Genomic DNA, 7,109 nt, shown 5'->3' on the forward strand with positions numbered 1-7,109 from the left:
AATGCATGACTTAAAAAATCACATGAAACACCATGAAGTCTATGATCAGTTTAGGTCATATTGTAAGACCTATTTTGCAATCTACAGAAAAGTAATCCAACAAGCAAAAAAATTATACAATGATAAATTTGTAAAGGAATCTAACAATAAAATGAAAGGCTTGTGGACAGTTGTAAAAAATGAAGCAGTAAGCAGCATATTATAAACAAAACATTAAAACTAAACCTAAACGATGAAGTCACGTCAGATCCCCAAAAAATAGTAGATGGATTTAATGACTATTTTAGAAAAATAGCTGAAAACCTGATAAAGAAAAACTGCCACAGGCCAAATACTCAACACCAAACACCAATAGAAACCATACCAGTATAGGCATAAATGTTTCTTCAGAAAGTCTCCAGTACAGCTATAAAAGGACTAAAGAATAAGTACTCCAGTGGCAGTGACAACATTCCTGATTTAATTGTAAAGAAATGTGGAGAATCCATTGCAGAACCCCTAACCCACATAATAAATTCATCCTGTACAAATGGAGTTTTCCCTGACATACTAAAGACTTCTAAAATTACCCCACTTCACAAAAAGGGCCCTAAAAATGATGTAGCCAATTACAGGCCCGTAGCACAACTCAGCTCATTCTCAAAGATATTTGAAAAATTATTTTACACCAGACTGGAAGACTTTACTAATAAACTATCCTTATTAACAAAACACCAGCATGGTTTCAGAAAGCAAAACACAACTACCACAGCTATTTATGAGTATCTCAACAAAACCTCAAAAGCACTGGATAATAAGGAAATCACTACTGGTATCTTTTTAGATTTATCCAAAACCTTTGATGTAATTGACCAGACCATACTCTTTAAGAAGTTAGCAAATAAAGGTATAAGAGGAATTGCAAACAAATGGTTAGAATCTTACCTGTCAAACAGATTTCAAAAAGTTGAAATAAATTTTGAAAAAAAGAATACAACCACCCACCAATCTACTGTCCACTCCTCTGACACAGTGCCTATTAGATATGGTGTGCCACAACACTCAATCCTGGGATCCATACTGTTTCTGCTATACATCGATGACATAAGCACGAAGCTTGCAACAGGACATACCACACTATTTGCCAATGACACAAGTATACTAATAACAGGTTCTGATACAGAGGACCACAACCAAAAAAATTAAACTGCTTATGTCATCCCTCAGTAAATGGTTCAATGAGAATAAACTGATTATAAATATACAGAAAACAACGTACATCAACTTCAGACTCTCATCCCAAAAACGAGAAACGCCCGATGTGATTCTAAGTAACCAAGAGCTTATGTGTGTGGACTCTGTCAAGTTTTTTTGGTATATGGCTTGAAGAAACTTGAGTGGGAGGCTCACACAAATTATATCTCAAAAAAGCCATCAACTGTGTGTTACATTGTAAGGATACTCAAAAAATCAGTCACAAAATCTGTTCTCATACATGTATATTATGCTTACTTCCACTCTACATTACAGTATGGAATCATATTTTTGGGGGAACTCACCTGGAGGTAGATAAATTTTCAAAATGTAAAAAAAGGCAATACGCATAATATGTAACCTAGGACATAGCGAAGCATGCAGACAACATTTCAAAACAAATGGCATTATGACACTGCCCTCTGCTTACATTTATAATATCATCTCATTTGTCAAGTCATACCTGTTAAACAATGACTGCACATTAAAATTCAATGGAGATATTCATAACTATGCAACAAGTCAGCAATCTGACCTACATATGATTCAGTCCAGAACTACCTGCTACCAAAAAAGTGTTTTAAATGTTGGGATAAAAATGTATAATAATTTACCAAATGAAATCAAAGCAACAAAGAACCCAAGAGCCTTCACACATAAGTTAAAAAATATCTCTTGGACCATTGCTTTTATGCAGCTGATCATTTTTTTGAAAGGGGTTAAAAATGTACACAATTTTATGATAAATGTTCAATCAGGTCTGAAAATTATATACTGTGCATGCCTATGAAGTATACTGGATTATTATACACTGTGCATTTCAATGAAATATACTAGACTATTTTACTATTACATTTGTATTGGCTGTTTGTATTTTACTATACAACATTTGTATTTACTGTTTTGTTGTTAAAGATAGCTAACTTCCTCATTACAAAATAATGTAAAATCAATTTATTAAAATTACTTGCAAATATGTTCTCTTGACCTGTCCAACATAATATGTACAATTCTACAATTTGTATTAACTGTTTTGTTTAAGATAGATAATTTCCTTGCTACAGAATAATGTAAAATTCAATTTGTAAAAATAACTTGTAAATAGCTCTCTTGACCTGTCCAGTATCATATGTACAGTTGTACAATACTATGATTGCCTGGATCAATAAAAATACAATACTATATTTTGACAGATAATTAACAAAAATCAACTGAAAAACCATAAAAACAGCACATAATGCTAAATGATTTTTTATTCCTTTATGAAAACTAATAATCACAGTTGAGAGTGCAAAGATCACATTAGAACAAAAGTACTGTATTAATACAGGCATGCAAGAGACAATGGGAAGGGACAAGGGGGATGTGGTGAGAGGGTTCCAAATTAATCTCCTCTTAAGTAAATGAGAACCAGCAATCTCTGGTATTAATAAACTTAAAATAGGGAATAGAGGCTTACTGTAAATCTATTAGGTATTGTGCATACACATAATAAGCTGAAGGTGAAATTTCTTTAAACTGCATAGACAGGTTATTAAATTATTCCCGCACTTAGGTAAGAACACACAATATATTCAATATAATGCTATTTTAGTGGGGAGAAGCCATCAGCCTCTGTCAAACAGTAGTAAGTCACATATTTAGCTTTTTTTGGTTTGTTTTCATAGTTTAATTCTTAAGTTAGAAACGGTAGGATGGATAGGATGTGTGTTGGACACAAAAGGAGCTGGCTGCAGTTCATGATCAGCTGAAGGTGCTTTTAACTACGGTCAGCTGTCTTCAGGCTACTGCATTCAGGTGTAGTGGTGGTGGAGAAACTGCTGCATTGCTTGGAACCACTCAGGTATCATTTGTTTCACCATAGGCTCTGCTGCTGAGGCACCTTCTAGTGTATCTGATGTGGTGGGTCTGCCCTGACCATAGGGTGAGTGGCGGTCGGTAATACATTTGCATCGCCAGAGGCAAAGGGTCAGCGTTGAAAGAGATCATTGAGAGAGGGGTGGGGGTCGGATAGCACATGGTAAAGTGAGCATTCATGATCAAGGAAAGATGTAAGCAGAACACGGATTAAAGGGTCGGTGGAAGGAGGGTTGGGGCATGGAGGTGTAAAAAATAAGAGCAGAAGAGAGGGATATCTTTGTTTGGTTGTGGAACTACACTCCAGAAAATACCCTCTATATGTTTTGATGGCTATCAATGTCAACACTAATAGGTAAATTTTGATATAATCTTATAGTGATTGGTATTGGCAGTCATTAGGTGTAGTATGATGGTCTTTGTGATACTAAAGTCTGCCCTATGATTTTGGAATCGGCTGAAGGCATTTTTCCTTCTACACTTGTTGTGATGTGTGTTTCAATGTTTTATATCCTCATGATTATTATTGAATTGTTGTGTGTGTGTGCATATTCAGCAAAGCGTGATATTGTTTATAATGTTTGCATTCTTTGCAGTATTAGGTATGTAATATATGTATTGGCTATCTATGCAAATTCCCAGTTGGAAGTGAGTTTGCTATTAATTCAGATAGAACACTGCTGTATAAATTGGGATCATGCCTTACGACATGTAGTCTGTGGTCTTGTCATAATGCTACAACATAATCTCTTCTGGTTTTGTATTTATTACGATTCCAAACCATCCCCCGCCCCCTTACTATTACCATTTAGTCACTATTTATCTTACTTATATCCTTGACCATACCTCATCACCTACCTATTGCTCCTGCACAATCCAACCCCCCCCCCCCCTCCTCCCTCCAAACAAACATTCTGTATATGAAATTAGGTCAAATCTGTTGAAGAAATCATCAGCCAAGTCATGAGGACAAAGACACAGCATGGCTTCCATTCTGTGGTGCAACAGGTAAGTTAGAGTGTAAACAGGCAAGGAATCAGAGGAGTCTTTTTGTCACCAAGGAAAATTAAAGAAAAGTTGTGACCTAACAAACATACTCTCAGGCTCAGTGTACCAGGGATTTATAATATTCCTTGTGAGTGTGGTATCAGTTATATGGGAAAGCCTATACAAACTACTGCTAATTGCTGTGTTGATAATCATCATCATCATCATCTCAAGTATGAAAAAATGAAAATCAGCAGTTTCCGAGAACTGTTTAGTGAGTAACTACAAGATAGCCTTTAAGCAGATGAGAATCTGGCCCATATTTCTAACTGTTGGGTCTCTGTAATTATGGAAGCAGCTGAAATTAGACTGTACGATCACAATAATACACATGCTGGCTATGTATTTATCAGTTTATTTATTTGCTATTTTCTAATACAAGAACAGACTACATGTTGCACATGAGGCAGTATATAGGAATATAACATAATATTTTCACACGATTTCAAATTAATTAGTATAATTAAGCAATGCATGGAAGCATACACTTTGGAAAGAAAAATTACAGAGAAAAACTTCATATAGTTCACCATCTGTTACAAGTGATGGCACTGCGAGCTATGCTGGACAGCTTGCAAAAATGTGACCTATGGATGCAGAGAGTTTTGCTTTAGCATATGCTTTCTCCATTATGTAATTTAGCCAACTGCATTGTGTCCACTGGGCATAAGTGTGAACCTCATTAACTTTATGACAGTCAGACTTGGCTCCTGACAATAGTGATGGAGGCAGTAATCAAAAGCATGGGATTCTATTCAGATCTGATGTGGAATCTTATGAGAGAACTTTTTATCCATGTGAGTAAGATTATTGTGTAAAAGTTATAGTTTGACATCTTACAGAAGCCTCCTCATTGTCTTTGAGTTTTACACTCTCGTGTCAATATATTAACCCCCTAAATCTATTTGCTGTTAATAAGAAGTGTGAATTTAGGATTATTTGTGAAATTAAATGCCATAATACTTGCATAGACTGTTTCTCTGCCTGGGATTCAAAATAGAAATTTACATTCTGGTGCAAAATCAGAATTTTATCCGTGATGGATGGTGCTGATCTCCATGACTGTTCCTTTATTCTACATCCTGCAGTCTAAAAGGTTGCTGGCAGGCATCAGACAGAAAACTGGAAACTCCAGATATTAAATAAATGTAATTACTTTTCCAACAGTGATTTACTGCCATATGGAGCTCTGCTCCACAGGCAGCCACTGCCAATGGGTCTGAAGATGACCACATAAGTGATCGAAGCCAGTCACCACAAATAAATTCAAATTGTGATCGAGAATGATTTAAAGTAAATATCCAAAATAAATATAAAGTAAAAGAGTACCTCATTAGCCTCCTCTCCTATAATTAATCATGTTTGGACTCAAGGATGCATGTACTGGATAACAGTAATGTTCATATTAAACAGATATTTAACTTTACAGTTATATGAACACCTGATGGTGCTCAAGACCACAAGTTGAGAGAAACCCACCTGTATTGAACACTGATGGAATTCATTCTGGAGTACCACTTGAATCTTTGGGATCCCCACCAGGCCAGTTTAAGGAAGAAACCCAGCAGTTCAGAAGTGGGTTTCTAGATTTCTTACTGGTAGGCTCAATCAACATGCAAGTATTATGGAGATGCTTCATGTACTCAAGTGAGAAAACCCTGGACAAACATGTTCTTTACATAGAACACTATTGAGAAAATTTAGAGAAATGTCATACATACCACACACCGTATTGTAGCTAGCAGACTAGGCCCTATGTAATACAGAATACGGAAAAGAACTATGAGTGAATGTGTAATACAATAAAACATACGGTATCACTCTAACACTTTGTGATTTATTTCAAATGTTTTGTTACACATTTCACTATAACTGATAAACTGTGATTACCAGTGACATACATCTATAACAGTCTCATGATTTGAAGATGTGAGTACTGTCTAGACCTATTAATAATTCCTCATTCAGCTTTGTTTATCACAATGCCATATGAACATAACCGATTCTGAAAACTAGATAAGGTATAGGAAGATGCAGTTCGTGCGTAAAATTGATATATAGTTCTTTGTTTACACAACGACGACCAAAATTGAAGCATAATGAGACCTAGATTAGTTGAAGGGTGATAATTTCGCTAGTTGTGGAACTCGTTAAGTCTGAGTGCGGAATAATTGTTGTGACAGACGGACATGGCATTGCCTAATATTTATGTTTGCGTTATATTTCAAGGTACCGTATTTATCGCACTTCTCGCAATAAAACCTAAAAGAAAGAGGTAAAAATCAGAAAATATAGTAAATGAATAAGCATTCAAAGAATATTTTGATACATATTATGAACAATAACGTACATTAACTGCAGAAAATGCAAGGAATATGTGTGTAACTTTTACACATGTTTGGTCCGCTTTTCGGCATTTGCTAGAGCTGCAACCGGGTTAGTCTGTCACCGCATTCGCGATTATTTGCATTCGAACCAGGGTTTTACATTTAACTCCCATAAATTAAGCTCCATTGAATAATCTGGACTTATTTAGCGTTCCAAAATAACAGCTGTGTGCAGATCTACATGTACTGATTTATTAAACTACAGGTGAGCGACGTCGTCACATCACAAATGTCAATAGAGCTCGTTACAGTTCTCGTCACCAGGTGGCAGGTGGCACTGCTACAAAAGTTCTGTCTCCCTGATGATGTCATGAGCCTCAACCAATCAGCAGACCCAATTCCTTGGCGACCCCCTAGACGCGAGGAACGATAACTACCAGAGGAAAATACCGATCTCTGACAGTTATTTCCATAGTCGCTCGAATTCCTTAAGGTACCTCTCTTTATACTACCCGTCCAAGCTAAATTGACATATGAGGCGGTGGCTCAAGGGGACGACCGTACTTGTTAATGCCTGTACTGCAGCTCCTATCAGCCACCGCTCGGACATTAACTTTATTTAATTGTTTGTGCTAAAAGTAACGA

Source organism: Schistocerca cancellata, chromosome 11, assembly GCF_023864275.1.
Source record: "Schistocerca cancellata isolate TAMUIC-IGC-003103 chromosome 11, iqSchCanc2.1, whole genome shotgun sequence".
NCBI classification, from domain to species: Eukaryota; Metazoa; Arthropoda; class Insecta; order Orthoptera; family Acrididae; genus Schistocerca; species Schistocerca cancellata.